General features: G+C 37.8%; 1 pseudogene; it reads left to right on the top strand.

The window, feature by feature from the left end:
• LOC119868865 overlaps positions 1–17,556 on the top strand; it is a 50,255-nt pseudogene extending 32,699 nt beyond the window's left edge.
• The last annotated feature ends 8,888 nt before the right edge of the window (positions 17,557–26,444 follow it).

Below are 26,444 nucleotides of genomic sequence, written 5' to 3'. Positions count from 1 at the left end.
ATCACATTATTACTCTAAATCTACCCTTCTTTGCCATGCCCTGTGACACTGGAATTAGACCACACAACATTTCTCCTTTGCTAAGCTGACATAGTGTAAGGCTTCTCAATGGAGGATACTGGAGGGACCACAAGAGAAAGGAGCTTTCATTCCTGATTCCAGTCTAGGCTTCTTCTCCCACCTATGTTACAGGTACCAAGACTGTTTGGGAGGCCCCAGTGTGCTCACTCTCCAGAAAGTTTTACCTGTAGCCCAGGAGTTACTTCCTAAAAACCTTGACCTATTGAAACTCCAGAAAACTTCTATAGGCCTTTCCTACAGATAACTTCCAACATACTCACACCTTTTAGAAGGTCTCTTGGCCACTCAGCAGGTTTCTCTTACAGGCCAACTCTGGCTCACACCTTCTGTCAAGGTTGTTTGCCTCCAGCAGCCTGGTTGTGGCAGCCATGACCCAAGTGACAGCCATCTTCATGATCATGCAACCTGTGTAGTGGCTTTGATGTTGCCATCTTGAAATTTTCAATAATTTAAGAAATTTCATTGTCATTTTGCACTGGACCCAACACATTGTGTAATTGGTCCTTCTCTGTGTTCTGAATCTCAACCTGGAGGTGGGGTGGGGCTCCTCCACACTCTTAGTTCCTTCCTGCTCGCTCGCTCTCAGAAGTAGTGGCTGCTTCTGAATTTGTTTTCCCTCTAATTTTTTAAGTTTTTATTTTAATTCCAGTTAGTTCACATGCAGCGTTATGTTGATTTCAGATGTACAGTATAGTGATTTAACAATTCCATACATCATCTAGTGCTCATCACAACAAGTGCACTCTATAATCCTCATCACCTGTTTAACACATCCATCTGCCTCTGGCCCTCTGAGAACCACCAGTTTGTTCTCTATAATGAAGAGTCTCTTGCATTGCCTCTCTCCCTCTTTTCTTTTCCCTTTGCTTGTCTATTTTGTTTCTAAAAGTCCACATATAAGTGAAATCAAATAGTGTTTGTCTTTCTCTGATGGACTTATTTCACTTAGCGTTATACTCTCCAGCTTGATCCATGTCCTTGCTAACAGAAGATTCCCTTCTTTCTTATGGGTGAATAATATTCCATTGTGTGTATGTGGTATACGTGTGTGTGTGTGTGTGTGTGTGTGTGTGTGTATGTACACCACAACTTCTTTATCCATTCATCTATTGACAGACACTTGGGTTGCTTCTATAATTTGGTTATTGTAAATAATGTTGCCATAAACATAGGAGTGCATTATCCCTTTGAATGAGTATTTTTATATTTTAGGGGTAAATACCCAGTAGTGCAACTACTGGATCATAGTGTAGTTCTGTTTTCAATGTTTTGAGGAACCCCCATACTGTCTTCCACAGTGGCTGCACCAGTTTGCATTCCCAACAACAGTGCATAAGGGTTCCTTTTTCTCCACATCTTCCCCAACACCTACTGTTTCCTGTATTGTTGATTTCAGCCATTCTGACAGGTGTGAGGTGTTATTGTGGTTTTGATTTGCATTTCCCTGATGATAAGAAATGATGAGCATATTCTTACGTGTCTGCTGACTGCCTCTATGTCTTCTTTAGAAAAATATCTGTTCATGTCTTCTGCCCATTTTTTAATTGGATTATTTCTTTTTGGTGTTCATTTTATAAGTTCTTTGTATATTAAGGAAACTAACCCGTCATCAAATATATCATTTGCAAATATCTTCTCCCATTCCATAGGATGAATTTTAGTTTTGTTGTTGTTTCCTTTACTGTGCAGAAGCTTTTTCTTTAGTTGTAATTTATTTTTGTTTTTGTTTCCCTTGACTCAGGAGATGTATCTAGAAAAAAGTTGCCATAGTACATGTCAAAAAGGTTACTGCCTTTGGTTTTTTCCTAGGATTTTTATGGTTTCCTGTCTCACATTCAGGTGATTCAAAATCCATTTTGAATTTATTTTTGTATGTGGTATAAGAAAGTGGTTCAGTTTCATTCCTTTGCACGTTGCTGTCCAGTTTTCCCAACACCATTTGTTGAAAAGACTGTTCTTTCCCTATTGGATATTCTTTCCTGCTTTGTTAAATATTAACTGACCACATAGCTGTGGGTTTATTTCTGGGTTTTCTGTTCTGTTCCCCTGATCTATGTGTTTACTTTTGTGCCATTTCCATACTGTTTTGATCACTACAGTTTTGTAATATAACTTGAAATCCAGAATCATGGTGCCTCCAGCTTTGTTTTGCTTTTTCAAAATTGCTTTGGCTATTCAGGGTCTTTTGTGGTTCCATATAAATTTTAGGATTGTTTGTTCTAGTTTTGTTAAAAATGCTGTTGGGGGGATCCCTGGGTGGCGCAGTGGTTTAGCGCCTGCCTTTGGCCCAGGGCGCGATCCTGGAGACCCGGGATTGAATCCCACGTCAGGCTCCCGGTGCATGGAGCCTGCTTCTCCCTCTGCCTGTGTCTCTGCCTTTCTCTCTCTCTCTCTGTGACTATCATAAATAAATAAAAATTAAAAAAAAAAAAATGCTGTTGGCATTTTGATAGGGATTACATTAAATGTGTAGATTGTTTTGGATAGTATTGACAGTTTAACTATATTTGTTCTTCCAACCCATGAGCTTGGACTGTCTTTCCATTTCCTGTGTCATTTTCAATTTCTTTCATCAGTGTTTTATAGTTTCCAGAGTACAAATCTTATACCTCTTTGGTTACGTTTATTCCCAGCTATCTTTTTTGATGCAATTATAAATGAGATTGTTTTCTTAATTTCTCTTTCTGCTGTTACATTATTGATATATAGAGATGAACCCGACTTCTGTACACTTATTTTGTGTTCTGTGACTATACTGATTTATCAGTTCTAGCAGTCTTTGGTGGAGTCTTCAGGGTTTTCTGTACACAGTATGTATCATGTCATTTGCAAATAGAAAAACTTCTACTTTTCTAGATTTTTTTTCTTTTGGTTTATTTCTAGTTTCATAGCACTGTGCTCAGAAAAGATGCATGTTAGTGGCACCAGGGTGGCTCAGTCAGTTGAGCATCTTACTCTTGATTTCAGCGGTCACAATCTCAGGCTCCTGGGATCGAGCCCCACATCAGGATCTACACTCAGCAGGGAGTCTCTCACTCCCTCTGCTCTTCCCACCAGCTCACATTCTCTCATTCTCAAATTAATAAATCTTTAAAAAATATGCATATGACTTCAATTTTTTTAATTTGTAGAGGCTTGTTTTGTGACCTAACGTGATCTATTCTGAAGAATGTTTCATGTGTACTTGAAAAGAATGTGTATTCTTCTATTTTAGGATGCAATGTTCTAAATAGGTCTGTTAAATCCATCTGGTCCAGTGTGTCATTCAAAGCCACTGGTTTCTCATTGATTTTCTGTTTAGATGATCTGTACATTGATGTAAGTGGTATGTTAATGTCCCCTACTATTGTTGCATTATTATCAATTAGCTCCTTTATGTTTGTTATTAACTGCTCTATGTGTGTGGGTGCTCCTATGTTGGGTACATAAATATTTACATTATTATACCTTCTTGTTGGATTGTCTCCTTTATTATTATATAGTGTCCTTCTTTGACTCTTGTAACAGTCTTTGTTTTAAAGTCTATTTTGTCCAATATAAGTATTGCTACTCTAGTTTTCATTTGACATTCATTTGCATAATACATGTTTCTCCATCCTGTCACTTTTTATCTGCAGGTGTCTTTAGGTCTAAAATGAGTCTCTTATAGGCAGCATATTCATGGGTCTTATTTTTTTTTTAATTTTTTTAATTTTATTTACGATAGTCATACAGAGAGAGAGAGAGAGAGAGGCAGAGACATAGGCAGAGGGAGAAGCAGGCTCCATGTACTGGGAGCCTGATGTGGGATTTGATCCTGGGTCTCCAGGATCGCGCCCTGGGCCAAAGGCAGGCGCCAAACCGCTGTGCCACCCAGGGATCCCTTTATTTTTGTACCCATTCTTCACCTTGTCTTTTCATTACAGCATTTAGTCCATTTACATTCAAAATAATTATTAATAGATATGTACTTATTGCCTTTTTATTGGCATTTACTGTTTAGATATTGTTTCTGAAGTTTTTCTCTGATGCTTTCTTATATTTCTCTCTTTCATATATTGCTGATTTTATTTAGTGATATATTTGAATTTCTTTTTCTTTATACTTTGTATATTCATTAGTGGTTTTTGATTAGTGGTTACCATTAGGCTTGCACATAACCTCTTCTGCATATAGCAGTCTATATTAAGTTGATGGTCATTTAAATTTGAACACATTCTTTTCTCCTCTACTCTCCACATTTTAGGTAAATGTTATTATATATTATATCCTTTTACTTTTTGAGTTGACTGATTTTTTACAAAAATAATCATTTTTACTACTTTTTTGTTTCCTACCTTTATGCTGTCACTTTAGTGCTCCTTTCCCCTCAAAGAGTTCCCTTTAAAATGTCTTGCAGGGCTAGCTTGGTGATCATGAACTCCTTTAGTTTTCATGTGTTTGGGAAACCCTATCTTTCCTTCTATTCTGAATGAAAGCTTTGCTGGGTAGAGTATTCTTGGCCACAGATTTTTCCCATTCTGCCCTTTGAATATATCATGTCACTGCCTTTTAGCTTGCAAAGTCTCTGCTGAAAAATCTTCTGCTAGCCTTAGAGGTCTTCCCTTGTACACTACTGCCTCTTTTTGTCTTATGGCTTTTTAAATTGTTCCTTTATCACTATATTTTGCCAATTTAATTATAATATGTCTTAGTGTGGGTCTGCTTTTGTTGAATTTGTTGGGAGTTCTCTGTTCCTCCTGGATCTGAATATCTGTTTCCTTCCCTAGACTGGGGAAGCTTTCCACTATTTTCTCTTCAAATAAATTTTCTGCCCCCTTTTCTCTCTTCTTTTTCTTCTGGGATTCCTAAAATACAACTGTTATTACACTTGATGAAGTCACTGAATTGCCTAAGTCTATTTTCATTTTGCATAATTTTTTTCTCTCTTTTGTTCAGCTTGATTACTTTCCATTAATCTTCCAAGTCACTAATGCATTCCTCTGTTTCTTCTATCCTGCTCTTTATTCCATCAAGCATGCTTCTCATTTCATTTTTTGAATCCTTTTATCTCTGCTTTGTTATTCCTCATCTCTGTGTTAAGGGTCACACTTATTGTCTTTCACTCTTATTTCAAGTCCAGTGAATATCCTTATGATCATTACTTCAAATTTATTATATGGCATGTTGCTTGCATCTGTTCTGTTTAGATCTCTGGCCATGGCCTTGTCCTGTTCTTTCATTTGGATAAATTTCTGTTTTCTCACTTTGTCTGCCTCTCTGTGTATGTTTCTATATGTTAAGAAAGTCAGCTATATCTTCTGCTCCTGAAAGTAGTTACTTTATAAAGAAGAGGTCCTGGAGTGCCCAGGAGTTCAGTGTCCCCTATTCACCAAAAGCTGGCACTTCAAGAGAGTATCCTATGTGTGTTTTTATGCTATGCTGTTGTATCTGAATCACTTTTCCTTTCAGTACCCTCTGACTGCCTAGTGTGGGCTGTGCTTGTTCTCTGTGCTGTTAGTGGGACCTAAACAGACCAGTTCTGGCATACCCACTGGGAACTTGGGAGTGGGGCGGCAGTGTTAACAAAATTTGCACTGTGCCACTAATCCTATGCTAGATCCCAAAAGGCACTGCAGAGGCTGGAGGCTATGCACCAGAGTACCCAGGAGGCAAGGCTGAATGTGGCATGCAGTGATAGCTGGGCATGGCCAGGCCCATTGCATTAAGAATGGGTGTGGCATGGTGGCTGGACACTGCATGCAGTGCAGGGCAGCAACACTGCACCGAGTGGTTGGGTGGGGTGTGGGGAGGGCACACATGCAGCTTTAACAAAATTTGCCTTAACCCCAGGGCCTGAGGTAGCAGGCTTAAAGTCGGTGAATCCTTAGGACAACTTAGCATAGCACACGACTAGCAGATTAGGTAGCAAGTATCTGTGCAGCTCCACCTCCTGGAGATGGCCCTGTGTTTATGCTGGGGGTATGGGGAAAGAAAATGGCACCTGTCCCTCATTTTCAGAGAAGTCCCCTAACACACTCAGAAATCAGTATAAACAGATATGTCTCCTGTTTGGCCCCTGTGTTGTGTGAACTGCTCTTTTTATGTTGCCTCTCCACTCTTCTATGCCAGTCTTTTCTGTTGTCTTTTTAAGAACAGCAAGTCGGCTATCACTTGCCCTCTAGGCTATCCCAGTGCTAAGTCAGTTGACTTTTAAAGCTCCAGGCTCCAAGTCCCACTGGTTTTACAAACTCACAAAATTCAACCCCTCTGGTTTTTAAAGCCAAATGTTATGGGGATTAATTTTCCCTGTGTAAGCTCCCTGGTGTGAGAGCCCATTGCTCAGCCTTCTCTGTGTACACACAACTCCCTCCCTCCTGTGGGCAGGCACCCTGCCCTCTACCTTTCTGACTTTCCTAAACTTTCAGACACAGCTTCTTTTCTATATTTACATTCTGTCAGTCTGAATTGCATTCCAGTTCATTGGCTTGGAGGTGGATGATATTTAGTTGTAAACATGGGATGAGGTGAGTTCAGGGTCCTCCTACTCTGCCATCTTGCCAAGCCCCCCATCTTACCTATGTTTTTTAAGGCCTCTTTTACCCTTTTTAGTTGTTAACCACCTTTTGGTAGTTTAATAATTCTTTATTTTTAAAAAAAGATTTTATTTATTCATTCATGACAGACACAGAGAGAAAGAGACAGAGACACAGGCAGAGGGAGAAGCAGGCTCCATGCAGGGAACCCGACGCGGGACTCGATCCTGGCTCTCCAGGATCACGCCCCAGGCCAAAAGTGGCCCTAAACCGCTGAGCCACTGGGGCTGCCCTAATAATTATTTAGATTAAATTACTGGTGTGATTTCTATTTCCTGATTGGACCATGATCAATTCACTGACACAGAGAGTTTCTGAAAAACTAAATTGACGTACTCCATGTAATAATGCAAATAATATCAATGCCTGACACTAAGTATTAATCCAGTTGTTATTCACTATGATGATATCTCTACAAAACCATGGGTGAAAACCCTTAAATAAGGGTTTACCTATAAAGGTACATCACAGTAAGAAAATATAGGAAATATAGGAAAATATATGGCTTGCTTTCAATTCTACCACTTTCCCTAAAAATGAACTCAGAAGAATGTCTGACCTTTGAACAGGAACGTCGGCAGAATGCTATAGTGAAAGTAGAATTGTATATGGAGTCACACGATCCAGATCTGAAATTAGAAAACCTGAAATCCAGCATTTTGATGTCCCTGGCTCTGGTTTTCTTTTTCAATATTCCTCTGGCTATTCTGGGTCTTTTCTGATTCCACACAAATCTTAAGATTATTTGTTCCAACTCTGTGAAGGAAGTCCATGGTATTTTGATAGGGATTGCACTTAACATGTAAATTGCCTTGGGTAGCATAGACATTTTCACAATATTAATTCTTCCAATCCATGAGCATGGAATATTTTTCCATCTCTTTGCGTCTTCCTCAATTTCTTTCAGAAGTGTTTTGTAGTTTTTAGGGTATAGATCCTTTACCTCTTTGGTTACGTTTATTCTTAGGTATCTTATGCTTTTGGGTGCAACTGTAAATGGGACTGACTCCTTAATTTCTCTTTCTTTAGTCTCATTGTTAGTGTATAGAAATGCCACTGATTTCTGGGCATTGATTTTGTATCCTGCCACATTGCCGAATTGTTGTATGAGTTCTAGCAATCTTGGGGTGGAGTCTTTTGGGTTTCCTATGTACAAGATCATGTCATCTATGAAGAGGGAGAGTTTGACTTCTTTCAAGACAGTGTGGTACTGGCACAAAAACAGATACATAGATCAATAGAACAGAATAGAGAACCCAGAAACTAATATTCGACAAAGCAGGAAAGACTATCCACTGGTAAAAAGACAGTCTCTTCAATAAATGGTGCTGGGAAAATTGGACAGCCATGTGCAGAAGAATTAAACTAGACCATTCTCTTACACCATACACAAAGATAAACTCAAAATAGATGAAAGATTTAAATGTGAGACAAGAATCCATCAAAATCCTAGAGGAGAACATAGGCAACACCCTTTTTGAACTTGGCCACAGCAACTTCTTGCAAGACACATCTATGAAGGCAAGGGAAACAAAAGCAAAAATGAACTATTGGAACTTAATCAAGATAAAAAGCTTCTGCACAGCAAAAGAAACAGTCAACAAAACTACTAAAAGACAAACCTACAGAATAAGAGAAGATATTTGCAAATGACATATCAGATAAAGAGTTAGTATCCAAGCTCTATAAATAACTTATTAAACTCAACAGCAAAGAAACAATCTAATCATGAAGTGGGCAAAAGACGAACAGAAATTTCACCAAAGAAGACATAGACATGGCCAACAAGCACATGAGAAAATGCTCCGCACCACTTGCCATCAGGGAAATACAAATCAAAACCACAATGAGATACCACCTCACACCAGTGAGAATGGGGAAAATTAACAAGACAGGAAACCACAAATGTTGGAGAGGATGTGGAGAAAGGGAAACCCTCTTGCACTGTTGGTGGGAATGTGAACTGGAATAGTCCCTCTGCAAAACTGTGTGGAGGTTCCTCAAAGAGTTAAAAAATAGAACTACCCTGTGACCCAGCAATTGCACTGCTGGGGATTTACCCCAAAGATACAGATGCAATGAAATGGCAGGACACCTGCACCCCAATGTTTATAGCAGCAATGTCCACAATAGCCAAACTGTGGAAGGAGCCTTGGTGTCCATCGAAAGATGAATGGACAAAGAAGATGTGGTCTTTGTATACAATGGAATATTACTCAGCCATTAAAAGGACGAATACCCACCATTTGCTTCAACATGGATGGAACTGGAGGGTATTATGCTGAGTGAAATAAATCAATCAGAGAAGGACAAACATTATATGGTCTCATTCATTCGGGGAATATAAAAAATAGTGAAAGGGAATAAAGGGGAAAGGAGAGAAAATGAGTGGGAAATATCAAAGAGGGAGACAGAACATGAGAGACTCCTAACTCTGGGAAACAAACAAGAGGTAGTGGAAAGGGAGGTGGACGGGGGGAAGGGGTGACTGAGTGATGGGCACTGAGGTGGGCACTTGATGGGATAAGCACTAGGTTTATGCTATATGTTGGCAAATCAAACTCCAATAAAAAAAATATGGGAAAAAAAGAAATTAGATAACCATGTCTATTGAACTATGACCAAAACCAATTTACCCATCACATCCCTGCTTTTTTCCCTGTATGATGTGGTGATAAACATACCTATCTCAGGGTTTTCTAAGGCTTCAATGACAAAAATATATGAAAAGACATTATATTTTACTAGTGCTATTATTAAAGGTATCTGTTGCTGCCTTTATGCCTATAGTGTTGCCAAAGTCCTTGACAATGGTATTAAATATTTATTATTATTCTATAACTACTAGTCAATAGCTTATTGTGTGCCAGGTCCTTATGAATTATTTCATTAACTATCACAGCCCTACTGTACAAAAGCATCTTTGTTGTCATCCTTCATGCCTATTAACCTCACACCTCACATTCAATCCAACAGTGAATCTAAAATCTACCATCATAATACAGTCAGACTCTGTCCACTTCTTAGGACCTCCACTCCACCATCCTGGTCTAAGAGACTGCCTTCACTCCCTGGATTCCACAATTGCTTCCTAATTGGCTTTTCAGCTTCTGCCATTCCTCCACCTGCCACTAGCATGCACTCCACCCATTTTATACTCAAAACAATATCCATAAGATCCTTTAAAAATTTAAATGATGTCATGTCACTTTTCTACTCATAACTCTTCAATGGCCTGCCATCCTGTAAACTTAGAATAAAGCAAAACCCCTATAATGGCTTACTGACCTTTCACAATATACTACCATATGTTACTTTTCTGACTTTATCACTTATTCTCCATTTGTTCCCCATAGTCCATTCATGCTGGCCTCCTTCCTGTTCATAGAACATGCCAGGCAGAGCCCTGCCTCAGACCTTTGCACCTATCTGCTCTTACATTGGCCAAGAACACTCTTCTCCCAGATGACCTTCCATCTTACTCACTTGCCTCTTTCAGGTCTCTATTTAAAGGCTGCTTTCTCAGCAGCCCTGTCCTGACTTCAGTTGTAGTTATTCAGCACCCCCAGTGCAATACTTTCTCTCTCCTTTTCTCTATTTTACTCCATATTAATTGTCACTATCTGACAGCTATGTCAGATACAATATACTTATAGTACATTTACGAGTTAGGATTCCTTATTTTGCAAATAATAGAAGCACAATTCAAGTTGGATTAAACAAAAGGGAATCTGTTTATCAAGTAACTAGAAATTCTAGAGGTAGGACAAGCTTTGGAAGTATATGATCAAGCTCAGTCTTTATTTCCTATCATTCGCTTTCTACTTCTGTGTACATGCTTTATCTTCCAGTAAAAAAGTTGCTACAGAATTTTAGACTTTTCACCTGTATACAATACTAACCTGGATGTATCTTATGCAAATGAGCTGCACATCACTCTGATAGGACCAACCTTAACCAATCACAGAGGCCAGTACAATGTCATGCACTGATTGACTTTGGCTCATGTCATTGCTCATCCCTGAACCATCTTTGTGGCAAGGGATACTATGTCAAATACAGGCTAAACACAGAGCTGGGGATGATGTTAAGCCTACTCCCAGGGAGCAGGATAAGTGCTGGAAAAGCAAGTATAATATCCGTAACAGCACTATACTGTGTACAGTACCTAATTAGAGAAAACTGCATCTCAAAGATCAAGTGACACAGCCAGTAAGTGGTAGAGCCTGTACTCAAAGCCAACACTGCCAGTTAAACTACATCTCAGTGATCACACATCAACATTAACATTAACTCCTCATAATCCCTGATATTTTCTCTCTATTAAAGAGGACATGTGCTTAAACGAGTTGATCAAAAGCAAATGTTCAGGCAATTGGATAAACATTAAGGGTATTCATAAGGAATAGAAAGATTTCTTCCCTCCTCACACTTTTTACCACTTTCTCTCATTCTCAATGGAAAACAGTGTAGTGTGTCTTCTGGCATAGTAACACTTCAAGGTCGTGCTATGAAATAGAGTACAATTTAGTAAGAGCAAAGTTGATTTTCCTCATACATTCACCATTCTGATTAACTTCAAAAAGCTTTAAATCTGCTAGGTGAGATTTATTCTTGTCCTCCCAGAATTATCTTGAGACCTTCTCAGACTCCTCTGAGGGAGTCAAGACCTAGAAATGAAAAGAGAAAGGCAGAAAACAGTGGAGGCAACCAATGTGAGGTGAATATCTCTTGCATCGAAGTCTGCTTTTGTATGAACTGATGGGAACCTCAATGCAGCATCCTCAGAATTCTATTGTGTTCCTGACCCACTGGTATTAATTGTTTTCCTTCTGGTACCTGCACTCCCTTTCAGCATCATAGAGATATGAGCCAATGCTTGTCACTCAGGCCACCTAAAATTCTTTCTTAAACAGCATCATAAATGAGGTATATTTGTTTACCTGGAATTTTTTTTCCTTAGGTTTTTCTTGAAGGCAAACAACCAGAACCACAAGCAGTTTTACAAAAGAAAAGCAGTTTTCCTTCCAGTTTTATTTTTATAGCCTGCTTGTTTTTAGGGCCAGCGAATTCAGCAGGTTGAGATACTCAGGGTGGATGGCAGTCACAATCATTATCCAAAGGCAAAACTGGTATCTCAGAACCTATCAGGCTGTAGCTATAGTTTATTTTTTCAAATGATAGTACCCTATTCAGACATATATATACAAGGATTATCTGCTACTTCTATGCTGATTAATACAGCTTTAAAAGGACTTTTTTTAGTTTTCTCTGACAATCTTAGCATTTGTCCACCTAACGAACCTAATGTCAGGTGCAAAACGCAGAAGTTGAACCCTGAACTCCCTTCCCTGGAATCATATGATTTTCACATCTGCATTAAAAGTGGATCTGTTTTTAAGCAGAGTAAGCATTGAAAGGGAAATGCATTTTGTGTTTGATGTTTGAAAGTATAGTCAAGAGAAGGGCACACTTACTTCAAATGAGTTTAGGTTTACAGCATCTTTCTAGATCAATTATTGAAGGAATCATTCATAAAGTGAAATTTTAAGAGCTGCTTAAAGAAAATGAAGGCAAGTATTAAGAAGTAGGTGAACTAAAATTTATGCCAGTATCATATTACTTACTTAGATGTGTTAACTTACTTAATTTAACAAAAATATTATGAAGTAAATATATCCCCCAAAAGAGAAATCTTTGGGTTATGAAGGACAAATGTGCTACCCAAATAATAGAGATAAATTCTAACCGAGTTTCAACGGGACTTAAAAGCCAGTGAGTACTGATAAGTATTTCCCAAAGTATGTTTCAAAGAACAATAGTGCCACAGAAAGTTGAAAACCAATACTTTCAAATCTGAACAAATGTGTAAAACAAAGTTAGTTATTCTTTTAATTGCAAGATGAGACATTCATATACTAATTGTGGTGTGTATCTTTAAGACAAGATACAGTTGTACAGCATTTCCAGAATTCATTTGACCATTGAAACCCTTTGCACAAGCATCTTGGGATACTAGTATGTGTTCCATGGAATATTTTTTGAGACACAGTCTGACTCTCTGCACTAGCACTCACAAATAGAATCAATATTAACATTAGAAGCTCAGATGAGCTTTTATGCTTAGAAGTTTTCATTAAGCTTTGCATATATAGATCAATGAGGATCAAGTGCATCAATAGAAAATACGCTAGCCCACGTTCTTGCTGTCTATCACACAGTATAGTGGACCATTTTAAGCCAAATAGACAAAATGGTTCACTTGCCAAAATAAATAAGAACATGCACCAAAGGCCCATAGTATAGCAAAGTGAAATAAAATTCTTGCCAACTCAACCTTTGCAACGAAGAAAAAGAGAAGGAAATATGATGGTGGTAAATAGCTCTATCAAAGAGCTTTTAGGAAAGGGATTTTATAAATTTTCTATTGTAAATAATGTACAATAAAGTAAGCTATTTGATCTTTTCCAATGATTTTAACTGAAGGACTGTAATCCTAGGGGACAGTGTTGACAGATAATTGTCCATCAAGATCTTGGTAGTCATTATATTCACCAGTGTGTGCTTGAGGTCTGTATAGAACATGACTTACACAAAGCAAATCCCACAGCATCCTTTACTGAATCAAAAGCTAGCTAGGTTTTAAAACTGAATTGCCAGAAGGTACAATGATAATCATTTCAATTTTGAGATATGGGGATAGTTTACAATTCAAGCAAGTGGTTTTATATACATACACATACGTGCATGTCTGTTTACATATAGGTTTATATACATATAAATGTTGTGTGCATGCACATATATTCTGATTTCTTTCTCTCCCTTCTTCCTTTTACCCTGAAATTCCTATAAGACCTCAAGCTGGCCCTTATTAATGGAAGCTGATGTTTTCAATTGTCCATAAATTTCTCATCTTGAATGAGGTTATTCTGAATTATTTCTCATAGGCTGTGCACTACAGTTGAGCTTTACAGACTTGGATTTGATTCCAAGTCACAACACACAATAGTTATGAGAACCTCATTCAAGTTATTTAACTTTTTAAGATTCAGTTTCCTCTTCTGTAAAATAGACTTGCTCTGAATATGAAATTATATGTTATTGTAAAGTATGCAGCAGAATTTGAGCATATAAGAAATGGTAGCTATTATTAAGTTCTGGTGTTGCGAACATGAAACCCATCTAACATTGACAAAGGAAATCTACAGTACTGTACTATTCTTCTCAAACGTTTCCACAGAGGTATCTTTAACAGCAAAGAACAGTAACTTATGTCCCACCATTTACATTCCCAAGGCATTTGAGTTCTTAGGCCCAACACAGAAAAATGAAGACATTTCTTTAGTGTGTTTTCATCTTCTAAAACTATGTAAATTTTCTTTTATATTCAATAATATCTCCTTGTTTAATTTAATATAAAAATACTTTCAAATCACTTACCACTAAGGAAAATTAATGGTTGTAGAAGACACCAAGCAGCCAATAACAAAGTTTGAGAAGTTTAAAGAGCCTGTATTAGGTCATACAATCAGTTTGTAGTAAATTCCCCTTCACTGTAAGCCTAGAATATTATGGCTTGGCTGTGTTCTACGATTTCGTAACTAAATATTTATTGAAGGCTGCCATGACTGTGCTCAGAGAATCTGGGTAAGCCTAGCAAAAGCCTTTCTCATTAAGGGTTTTAATGAGAAGGGTGGTGGGTTGAAACAGCATCATAATAAGTAGAATAAAAATCATAGTCAAGAGGAAAAAGAACAGTTATGCAAGAACCTTGAGTCAAGTAGAAAATAATGAGGTCAAAAGAGAAGTTAAGCATCAAGAAATGGATCACGGCAAGCAAACTGGGAAGGAGGTTACAAATGATAGGTTTTCATATTGACTATGTAGTATGGGAACAAGTAAACTAGGGCAATGCTTATCATGAACATATGATTATGCAAGGTGCCAGAATCTATGCAAGCCAGAAAGGCAAGGTCTTTATCCCTTAAAAATCTAACGATTTTAAATGAGACAACAAAGACAAACATAAATATTTTATCTTTTCTCTGTTTTAGAATACAATATTAAAATAGCTACCACCTACTGAACTAGTACCAGGCATCAGGCCCTTTCTAAACATTTCATAAGCATTAACTCAGTTAATCTTTACCAAAAGTGGATATAATTAATTATCTCATTTTACTGATCTAGAAATAAGCTTAAAGAGGTTAAATAACTTGCCCAAGATAGTATATCTAATAAGTAGAAGAGTCAAGCTCAGGTAATCTAGTTCAGTATCCTTATATTTCACCACCAAAACATCATGCAATTAGAAAGTGGAATACAGACTAATAAAAAAAAAAAAAATGAGGTCTCAGGGATTGGAGGCTGAAATATCCTAGACAAGAATGGTATATTTGTCAGAGACTTTCAGTGCAAGGGGAGGAACACAACTAAAAATAGTTTAAGCACAAAAGGATGAATTAATCCATGAAACTAATTAATTCAGAGGTTGCTAGGTTCAGACAAAATTGGATCAAGTAATGCAAATTATATTATTAGTTCACTCTCTCTTACTTGCCCCATCTCTCAGGTTTGATTTTCTCTGTGTATTATTCTAATTCTATCATGTTACAAATTTACCCATGGATTTCTTCAATGCATCCAAGGAAGTTGGCCCATCAAAAAGCCCATCAGGAGCAGCCCGGGTGGCTCAGCGGTTTAGTACCACCTTCAGCCCAGGGCCTGATCCTGGAGACTTAGGATCGAGTCCCACATCAGGCTCCCTGCATGGAGCCTGCTTCCCCCTCTGCCTGTGTCTCTGCTTCTCTCTCTCTCTCTCTCTCTCTCTCATGAATAAATAAATAAAATATTTAAAAAAAAAGCCCATCAAAGTCTATAATGCCCCATCCCAAAAACCCATAGAAAAAAGAATGTCTGTCTCCAACACCCATATGTACATCCCAGGGAAGGATTATGATTGACTCTGCTTAGATCCCCCAAACAAATTATTCTGGCCAAAAAAAAAAAAAAAAATGGAGAATTAAGCTGGGTCAGGCCTAAGTGACAATGGATGTCCAGACATGAGCGTTTTTTTTATAATAGGGGAAAGGAGCAGAGGGATAAGAGAAAAAGTGTTCTGTTAGCTAGAAACAATAGCTAGTAATAAAGTCCATTACAAATGGCATATAGAATTTGCTTGTCTTGAGTCATGGGACAAAATGGCAGACCTAGTAGTTTGGCTGGGCTGAGACAGGCAATTGACTTTCAAACTAACCCAAATAACAATCATAGTGATTTCAAGAGTAAGCAATTGTATACCACTTTACCGTTGAAAAGCATTTTCCACACATTACTTCCTTTGAAAAAAATGATCCACTTTCCTTTCACTTTTGCCAGAGATGGGTTCTCATTTGCTGTCATCTCTTCAGAGATTTACTCTAAGAAATATTGATTAAAATGTCTAATGTTTTACTTCTCCAAAACTAGCTTTATAGGATATGGATGATATAAACACTCCAGAAGCTACACTGTTTAGCTTTGATCTCAGCAACTGTCCTTTTAACACGCTACTATGTACCTCGCACATCTGAAGCTACTCTCACCAAGCCATTAGTCAACATTTAAGAATCTACTGGGTAATGCCCTCTTGATAAAGCTAAAGTAAAATTTTTTAATGTTCCAAATAGGACCCATTAGTCTCGGCATATAAACTCACGCATGCTATAAATGTAATGTTGAGACTATAAAAAGAGTGCTGACGTCAAAACTATTTTAAATTTATAATGTTTACATAAAGTATCTCAACATGGAAAATTAAAGTAAACTACAGGCATAGATACCAGGAAAATGTTCAGCATGCTTTGGGTAGTTAACACAGATCAACAACACAAGTAAAATGATATATTTACTCAGTGTGGATGATGACTGCTTCTTTCCTCAAGTCCACATTAGCTACTTGACTGCTCTGGCTCATGCAGAGCTGGCACCTCCTCTGCACCACCCCTTTCACCTCTTGGTAGTTGGAAATTAAGCTGTTATCATTTCTGGAAGGAAACTTGCCAGCAGATCAAGCAGGAAGTGCAGTAGGAGGTGGAAGAATGGGTGACATTGGGCAACAAAGTGGCCACACCTGAGCATGGTTCTGGTTGGTGAGAATCCTGCAAGTCACTCCTAGGACCTCAACAAAACCAAGGTACCTACAGAGGTGGGAATAAAAAATGAGACAATTGTGAAACCAGTGTCAATTTCAGAGGAAGAACTGTTGAATTTAATCAATAATCTAAATAATGATAATGTAGATGGCCTCCTTGTTCAGCTGCCTCTTCCAGAGCACACTGAGGAGAGAAAGATCTGCAATGCTGTTTCTCCAGACAAGGTTATTGATGGCTTTCATATAATTAATATAGGAGGAATGTGTTTGGATCAGTATTCCATGTTATTGGCTACCCCATGCAATGTCTGGGAAATAATTAAATGAACTAGCATCCCAACTCTAGGGAAGAACATGATTGTGGCTGGAGGTCAAATGTTGGAATGCCCATTGCAATTCTATCACACACAGATGGAGTGCATGGATATCCTGGAGGCAATGCCATTGTTCTATATCTCATCAATACACTCCCAAAGAACTGAAGAAACATACAATTCTTACAGACATTATGGTCTCTGTTGCAGACAGTCCAAATATGATCACAGAAGATATGATCAAGGAGGGAGCAGTAGTCACCCATGTGGGAATAAATAGAGTTCAAGATCCCCTAATGGCTAAATCCAATCAGTTGGAAATGTGGATTTTGAGTCAGAAGGAAAACCAGTTACATCACTCCAATCCCTGGGGGTGTTGTTCCCATGGCAGTGGTGATGCTAATGAAGAATAATTATTGCTGAAAAAAAGGCACCGAGGCTTGAAGAGTGGGAAATACTGAAGCCTAAGGAGTAGCAACTAATTAACTGTTGTGTCTTCCGTCATGAACAACATGCCAAGAGAGTTTAAGAGGCAAAACAGGCCAATAGAAATGCAATGTTTTTTCATTTATTTTACTGAAATGATTTAAAATGATGTTTTATATTTACCAGAAGCTTAAACAGGTGGGTGTTTGTGCACATAGCTCTGCAGTACTTCACCATGGAGCACACTGGTATCATGATGGGTGATGTGACCCAGTCAAGAGAAGCTACTAACCTACTGATAAACATGGAGGACATTGTCACATTGAAAATGGATGCCGACCTTCATCAAGTCACTTCAGTTAAAATCTGCCTTTTCTTGGATTGTAGTTCCCAAATGCTATTCCAATAAGACATTGATACTCACTTTAGGTTCCAAACCTTTCATGTTCAACTGGTCTACCCAAAGGAAAAAGTTGCTAGAGAAAATTAGGGAAAAGGTGAAAAAGGAAGAAATGAAAATTGAGTAGAAAAAAAATTACTCTAATTTTTATATATTGTATGTAAAGACTACCTGTTAATGATATCCTGAGCTGTTACTTCATGGCTTAATCACTGGGAAAATGTTCAGGGTTGTTCCACATAGTGTTAGCCTAATTTTGTGTGTGTTACATTCATGAGGTTTTCCCATTTTATTCTAGGATTTAAAGGCTTTTGTTATAGATTGTGTATATTATCATAATTGGCTTTTTCTATACCCTTAAACTTCATTGTTATATCTTTGTACTGATGGAGGTGTCCATATGATTGCCTTGGCATATCCTGAAACCTATTTTTGATAAACAAAACTTGGCCTTGATAATCATTAGAGCATCTTGTATAAGTATGCAACTTACTTTTCCACCAGAGACTTGTCAGTAGCTGCCTGCTTTTCTCTGATGTACCTGTTGGCTTTCTCCAATGGGTTTTTGAGAACTTGAGTTAATACTGAAGTTAATCAGACTTTCTAATTAAAAGAGGGTCTTTTTGGTATTTGCTTCACAGTTGTTATTTTAAAGCTACTCACTTTAAAGTAAGTATTATTTTAAATAAAACACGTCTGGTTGGTGTGGGGATTAAAGATATATTTAGTTAGTTTAGGAACAAATTTTTTTTGAGAGCTTGCTATGGACCAGGCACTGTGCTTAAAACCCTGATGTTTATAGCAGCAATGTCCAATAGCCAAACTATGGAAGGAGCCTCGGTGTCATCGAAAGATGAATTGATAAAGAAGATGTGGTCTATGTATACAATGGAATATTACTCAGCCATTAGAAATGACAAATACCCACCATTTGCTTCGATGTGGATGGAACTGGAGGGTATTATGCTGAGTGAAGTAAGTCAATCAGAGAAGGACAGACATTATATAGTCTCATTCATTTGGGGAATATAAAAAATAGTGAAAGGAATAAAGGGGAAAGGAGAGAAAATGAGTGGGAAATATCAGGAAGGGAGACAGAACATGAGAGACTCCTAATGCTGGGAAACAAACTAGGGGTGGTGGAAGGGGAGGTGGGCGGGGGGTGGGGGTGACTGGGTGATGGGCCCTGAGGTGGGCATTTGATGGGATGAGCACTGGGTGTTATTCTATATGTTGGCAAAATGAACACCAATAAAAAATAAATTTATAAAAAAATAATTAATTAAATTAAAAATGTAACTTTTCCCATTCAAAAAAAACTGGGCATAAAAACATAAATAATATCTCTGTACTTGAGGCACTTAATATTTAGAGGGGAACAACAGGTACACATAGTGGCAATTTAACAGGGTATCTTCTGAGCAAGAGGAATACTCAGGGAATTAAGGAAGACTCAGGGTACTGAGAGAGTACAAAGAAAAGGGAAACTGACCTAGTTTGGATATTAGGTATAGGCTTCCTAGAAATTATAATGCCTGAGTTGAGTTCTAAAAGAGAGGTAAGAATATTCATGTGAAGGAAAGTAAGAGGAACATTCAAGACAAAAGGAAAAAAGTGAACAAATGTGGAAAGGTAGAATAGCATGAGGTATGCTAAGACAAACACACAGTTCCAATCTAAGTGTGAATTATAAGGCATGAAGTTGGGGGAGATGAACTGAAGAAGTAGTGTTATGGACTAAATGTTTGTGTCCCCCAAAACATCTGAAGCTCTAACCTCAAATGTGATAATATTAGGAGGTGAGGCCTTTCAGTGGTAATTAGGTTTAGATGAGGTCATGAGGATGGACCCCTGCTGCTAGGATTAGTGCCTCCATAAGAAGAGGAAAAAACACCAGAGCTTCCTCTATCCACCATGTGAGGACACAGCAAGAAGATGGCCATCTGCAAAGTAGGAAGAGGGCCCTCACTGGAAACCAAATCTGCCAGCACCTTGATCTTGGAACTCCTAGCCTCCAGAACTGTGAGAAATAAATGTCTGTTGTTTAAGCCACCCAATTCATGGTATTTTGCTAAAGTAGACCAAGCCAAGTGAGACAAGTAGGTAGGAATAAGTTCATGAAAGACCCCAAATACCTCATTTCCACTTTACTTTGTAAGCAATGGGAAGTCACTGAAGGGTTGTAAGGAGAAGTCAAGGTCAGAGTTGTATTCAGATAAGTAACTGACAACTTTGCTGAAGATGAGCATAAATCATACAGCAGAGTCACCCATGAAAAGACTATTATAGTTAGTCAAGGAGAGAGGGGTTTACAGCTTGTAGTGGTATAAACAAATTTGTAGGAAGAGATAAAAATAATCAGATTGTGGTAATTATTGTGTATGCAGTGAATGGGCTAGTGAAGAGTCAAGAGTAGTACCTGAGTATTACACCTAGAGAAATGGGTAGATGGTAATAAAAAATAAAGGATATCAGGAATACAAGAAGAGGAACATGATGGGGTACAAATTGAAGAGGAAGAAGACACATCTTTGACATGTAATCTTTATCCTGCCTGCAGAATATCTATGTATATCCAGCAAAAAAATGGTTTTGAGCTTCACTCTCAATGGAGAGGGAGAAATGTAAATTTGTATAACATGAGAGACAAAGAGATTTCTTAAGCTTCTAGAGGATAAAGAAGAAAACTCATGTAAATAATCAGAAATTATAATAGCTTTAGACCTCTTAAAAACAAGACTGAAATTTCAAAGACAATGAACTTGAAGACTGTGGTCCTAAGTCTCATTCGCAGTACCTGTAATTAAGTCTAGAGGGAGAGACAGGTCTTGAAAATAATTGTGGGATGTCAGACATTAAGGAGGTTGCACAATGAGACAAGCTCTGAGCCAAATGTTGGCAAACTGAATTTAAATAGAATTTAACAAAAAAAGAAAAAGGAAAAAAGAAAAAAATATATTTGTGGGTGTAGCTTTTGTCATATGAACTAAAATGAAATCTAATACATACAAATCCAATCAAATGTGAGAGCTGAATTGGCAAGAAAGCCACACCCTAAACTAAAAGACCTGAGACTATTGAAAGCCACATCCAGGGCTCTTAACTTGCTAGAGGCAGGAAGCAAACTATGAAGGCTGCTCAGGCACCAAAAATGGCTATTCCAACACTCTCTCTTGAGAAATAGCCAAGGATAGAGATAGAAAAGGAAGAATGACTCAGAAGGCAGGGGAAATCTTATAGAAATAGAGTAAAAAAAAATTTTTTTAATTAAGGAAAAAAAAACACAAGGGGGAGAAAATCTAGGAAATTAGGGAACTAGTATACTGTAATAGGAGCTTCAAAGAAGGAAATTGGAATAAATGCAGAGGAGGAAATCACTGAAAAAAAAACTTAAGAACATTTCTCAGAATTCAAGGACATGAGCATACAGACTAAAGGACCTATCATATATACAGACAGACTCCTACTGAGGCATATCATCACATACTTTCAGAATATGAGAGGAAAGAGAAGATTCTACGAACTTTCTGAGAAGGAAAAAACAGCTTATATGAAAAGGATAGAAATCAGAATACCTTTTAGGCCTCTCACAGCAACACTGGAAACGAGAAGAGAGTGGGAAAATATCTATAAGATTATGAAAAAAAATATTATATCCAATCTACAGTACAATACTCAGGCAAACTATCAATAAAATGTGAGTATCAGGTGCCTGCAATTAATTAAACACAGTTGGTTGAGCGTCAGACTCTTGGTTTCAGCGCATGTCATGATCTCAGAGTTGTGAGACAAAGCCTCACTTTGGGCCCCACACTCAGCATGGAGTCTGCTTGAGATTCTCTCTCTCTCTCTCTCTCTCTCTCTCTCTGAGCCTCCCGCTCATGCTTGCTCTATCTCTCCTTCTCTCTCTCAAATAAATAAATAATAAATAAATAAATAAATAAATAAATAAATAAATCTTTTTAAAAATGTGAGAATAGAATATGATTATTTTTAGATATTCAAAGTCTGCAATACAGAGAGTAATTCAAGGAAAAGGAAGTTATGAAATATAGGAAACAGAACACTCAATACATGAGAGAGTCAAAGGGAATCCCAGGATAATGGTGAATGAAGACCCCAGGAAGACAGCAATATACCAGCTGCATAGAGGGCAACTGGTCCAGGTCTGAATAGTGTACACCAAGGTTAAACTTGCTGAGTATGTTATGATATCATTACCAAGATGTCTGAATGGGCCATATGCTGAGGACACTCATTACACCCTCAAAAAAGTTCTGCTTTTGCAAACTTCTGAGAACTGGAACCTGGCCAATGTGAATTTGAAATCTGAAATATAGAGTAGGATTATATTCTATTAAAAATCACCACCTGGCTCACGACAATGAGCAATAATCCATTGTGGTGAGACCTACATCTTCCAAAACTAATTCTTGCCCACCTACCTTTCCAGGAATGCCTACATTCTCAGAGAAGCAAAAGCCAGATCATGAACTAGAAACTCTACTCAGGTTTTCTTCTGAAAGCCTGCATCTATCAATGGTGGTACTGCCCTTTCTGTCATAGCTAGGTTTGTACTCACTACTGTCTCTTTATAGTATCACCCTTCACATTCTTTTTACACAAAAATAATCATTGATAAAAATAATAAAATATCAAACAGAATAAAAGAGAAAAGGAAAACATCTGTAGGGATGTAGATCAATCTTATCATAATGGTATATTTTTCAGAGTCCAGTCAGCAAAACAGAAACTAATTTATTACATTGCAGACAAAGGAGCTTTTTTAACACAGGAGTTAGAAGCCTAAGAGAATGCAGAGGTAACACTAAGGGAAACCAGATGTAATAGCTGCAGGAAAAAGCCACCATATCCTTGGTCTGAGCAACAAAAGGGAGATGGGGTTACCAGAATCCAGATACATAAAGGAGGTGTCTGGAGGCTTCAGACATTTATAGGGATGATCCCCATCTGTCTCATCTATACTTCTAAGGAGTCCCTGAGGCTGATTCTGGAACTGCCAAAAGAACATGGAGACTGGGGCAAATTACCACTGGTGGGACTAATACTGAAATGGAATGGGGAAGAAAAAAAAACCTGATAAGTGCCTTCTCCCTCTCCCCACTCCCTATTGACAAAAACCTTCAAGGAAGCCATCTGGTAAAGCAGTCTGGGAAATGTCATTGGCAGAGACACAGCCCCAGCTGCCCCAGCTGCAGCATCACAGAGTAAAGGAAGGCAAACTTGTTGCTGAGGACTCTAGATAATAACTAGCTCAGCTGGCTACATCTGGATATGAAACTAAAGATGCAGAAGTGTTTTACTTTTTCTCTGTCATTTGAATCTTTTACAAAAATATATCTGCATTTTACTTGAATTTTTAAAATGAAAAATCTTTAAGGGAAGCTGTAAGTTAATTATCAAAAGAAGTATATTTATATTTGTCCAATACGTTCATGAAAGGGATAAAATTGTTTCATAAGAAAGATACCATTTTCGGGATGCCTGGGTGGCTCAGCAGTTGAGCGTCTGCCTTTGGCTCGGGTCGTGATCCCGGGGTCCTGGGATCGAGTCCTGCATCAGGTTCCCCACATGGAACCTGCTTCTCCCTCTGCCTGTCTCTGCCTCTCTCTGTGACTCTCATGAATAAATAAATAAAGTCTTAAAAAAAAAAAAAAAAGAAAGAAAGATACCATTTTCTTTCACATTATGCAATGCCTAGTAGTACAGTGTTGTATGGCATGAAGAAATTTCTAAATAACTAATTATTTAAAACAGATTGTTTAATATTCAAATATATTTTATGGTGAATAACTAAAAATAGAAAATGCAAAGTTCCCATACTTTGCCAAAGGACTGAAAATGTGCTATATATTGGTCATGAAGAGATAAGCTCAAGACACTGGGTCAAAAAACCCTGGCCTTAGACTCCTGCTCTACCACTTACTATTCAGGCAAACTGCTTCATCTTTCAAAGACAGTTTCTGCAATCTGTAAAATGAGGAAACAATTCCCAGATGAAAATATGGCAGCATCTTAAGTGAGAATAGATTAAATGATCGTCATTAAGAGAGCACAAAATAACAGAATCTTAAAAATCATGGACTGGAAAAGACTGAAAATTATTCAAACAGGTAAACTTTTCACCTAAGATGTATATTTCTCTAGATCTGAGTTGATAATACAGTTTTTCTGAATTGAGAACACAAGTTGAGGCAATAAAGGATTTGTTCATTAGAGATTTGATGCTGTTATTTGAATGTCTAATTGATGGAAAATATAATACACTGGATGCTGTGCTAATCTCTGCCTAAGAAAAGCCTAACTGGTTGGCTTACACAGTCATAAACTCAAGACCCCACTAGCACACACACTAGCAAAGTATGTTCTTGGCTTTGGGACTGCCATTGCTATTTGCAGAGACTAGTGATGTTTGCCCGATTCCAAGACAACAGGAATTACTGCAGTCTTTGTTCAAATTTCAACTTGGACTGCTATATATCAAGTTTTTTGGTTTGCTAACAATGTTTTCCAGCCCTGCACTGTTTTGTCATTTCATGTGAGGCTGTGTTTCCATTTGTCCTTACATTTTTCTCTTCCATTTTGTAGCTACTCACTGAATTCGCCGATGCTTCAGCTAGTCAGGGTGTATATACGTAAATATCACTAGCTATGATGGAAAACCTAGGCATTGGTTTTAGTCATTCATCCATTTATTCTTAAGCTCTTACATTTATTGTCTTCTAAATATTGAGTTCCATGCTTAAGGCATGTACATAAATAAATAAGGCAATATACTTGCCCTCAAAGACATGTAGAAAAGAAATAAAACACAAAAAGATTTTAAAACAAAGAGCCTTCAGAAGAAGAGATAGATCCTGGAAGAGTTCAATTTTATGTTTATAACAACTCTAGAAATTTTAGCAGTATGAATCATAGATGCTATCTACTTGAGGATCTAAACAAATCCTGGGATGCCTGGGAGACACAGTTGGTTAAGCTTCTGACTCTTGGTTTCAGCTCAGGTTGTGATCTCAGGGTTGTGAGATAGAGCCATCCCTACATCAGGCTCTGCACTCAGCACAGAATCTGCTTAAGATTCTCTCTGCACCCTCCTCCCTGCTCTCCCTCTCTCTCTCTAATAAATAAAAATATATCTTTAAAATAAGTAAATAAAGACATCCCTCGCTAATTTCACATTTTCCCTAAAAGACTAACCCACATCCCACTGCCTTTTGTACTGTGGCTAGTCTTTATATGTACATTATGTATCTGTCTGTAAGTTGTTATTGTTGCATTAGTAATACTGTAGTTTTGTTTTTCTTAATATTTTCCTTTCAGTTCTTTGCTACACAGATATGTGAATTTGGTAACTGCTCTTCACCCTGCATTGCCAAAGAAGTCCTGGGTTATGTGAAACATTCCCCTTGAAATCAGACCTTGGTCACCAACTGACAATCAACATCCTACTACTAACTCAGTGAATAATACAAGACACAATACTTGTTTGAGATAGTTTAAAAATAAAATTACATCCGTCAGAATGGCTAAAATTAACCCAGGAAATAACAAATGTTGGCGAGGATGCAGAGAAAAGGGAACACTCTTACACGGTTGGTAAGAAGACAAACTGGTGCAGCCACTCTGGAAAACAGTTTGGAGATTCTTCAAAAAGCTAAAAATAGGACTATGTGTGACCCAGCAATTGCAGTAGTAGGTGTTTATTCAAAGGATTCAAAAATGCTGATTCGAATGGTACATGTACCCCAATGTTTATAGCAGCAATCTCCACAGTGGCCAAAATATGGAAACAGCCCAGATATACATTGACAGATGAATAAAGAAGATGTGGAATATATATACAATGGAATATCATTCAGCCATCCAAAAAGAATGAAATCTTGCTATCTGCAATGACATGGATAGAACTAGAGGGTGTTATGCTGAGATAAGACACTCAGAGAAAGATAAATACTATATGATTTCACCATATGTGGAATTTAAGAAACAAAACAGACAGTCATAGGGGAAGGGAAAGAAATATAAAATAAGGTAAAAACAGAGAGGGAGGTAAACCATAAGAGACTCTTAACTATAGGAAACAAACTGAGGGTTCCTGGAGGGGAAGTGGGTGGGGGAAGGGGTAACTGCCTGATGGACATTAAGGAGAGCCCTTGATAGAATGAACACTGGATGTTATACGAAACTGATAAATCACAAAATTCTACAAATTAATATACTATATGTTAACTAAATTGAACTTAAATAAAAAAGCTTTAACTGATTTTAAAACATGAAGAGGTATAATAACCTCATGAGTGCTTCTCAATCTAATCTAATCTCACTACTGAAATTGTGGGCCAGGTAATCCTTTGTTGCAGGAGGCTGCCCCATGCATTACAGAATGTTAAGCAGTATCTGTCGTTTCTACTGGATGCCAGTTAGACGTTACCCATTAAGTCATGACTATCAAAAACGTCTCCAGACATTGCCAAATATTTCTTTGGAGGCAAAATCATACGCAGTTGAGAACCACT

The sequence above is a fragment of the Canis lupus genome, chromosome 13, assembly GCF_011100685.1.
Source record: "Canis lupus familiaris isolate Mischka breed German Shepherd chromosome 13, alternate assembly UU_Cfam_GSD_1.0, whole genome shotgun sequence".
Lineage (NCBI taxonomy): Eukaryota > Metazoa > Chordata > Mammalia > Carnivora > Canidae > Canis > Canis lupus.
Note: the sequence above shows the minus strand (reverse complement) of the source record. Positions and strands in the feature narration are given on the sequence as shown.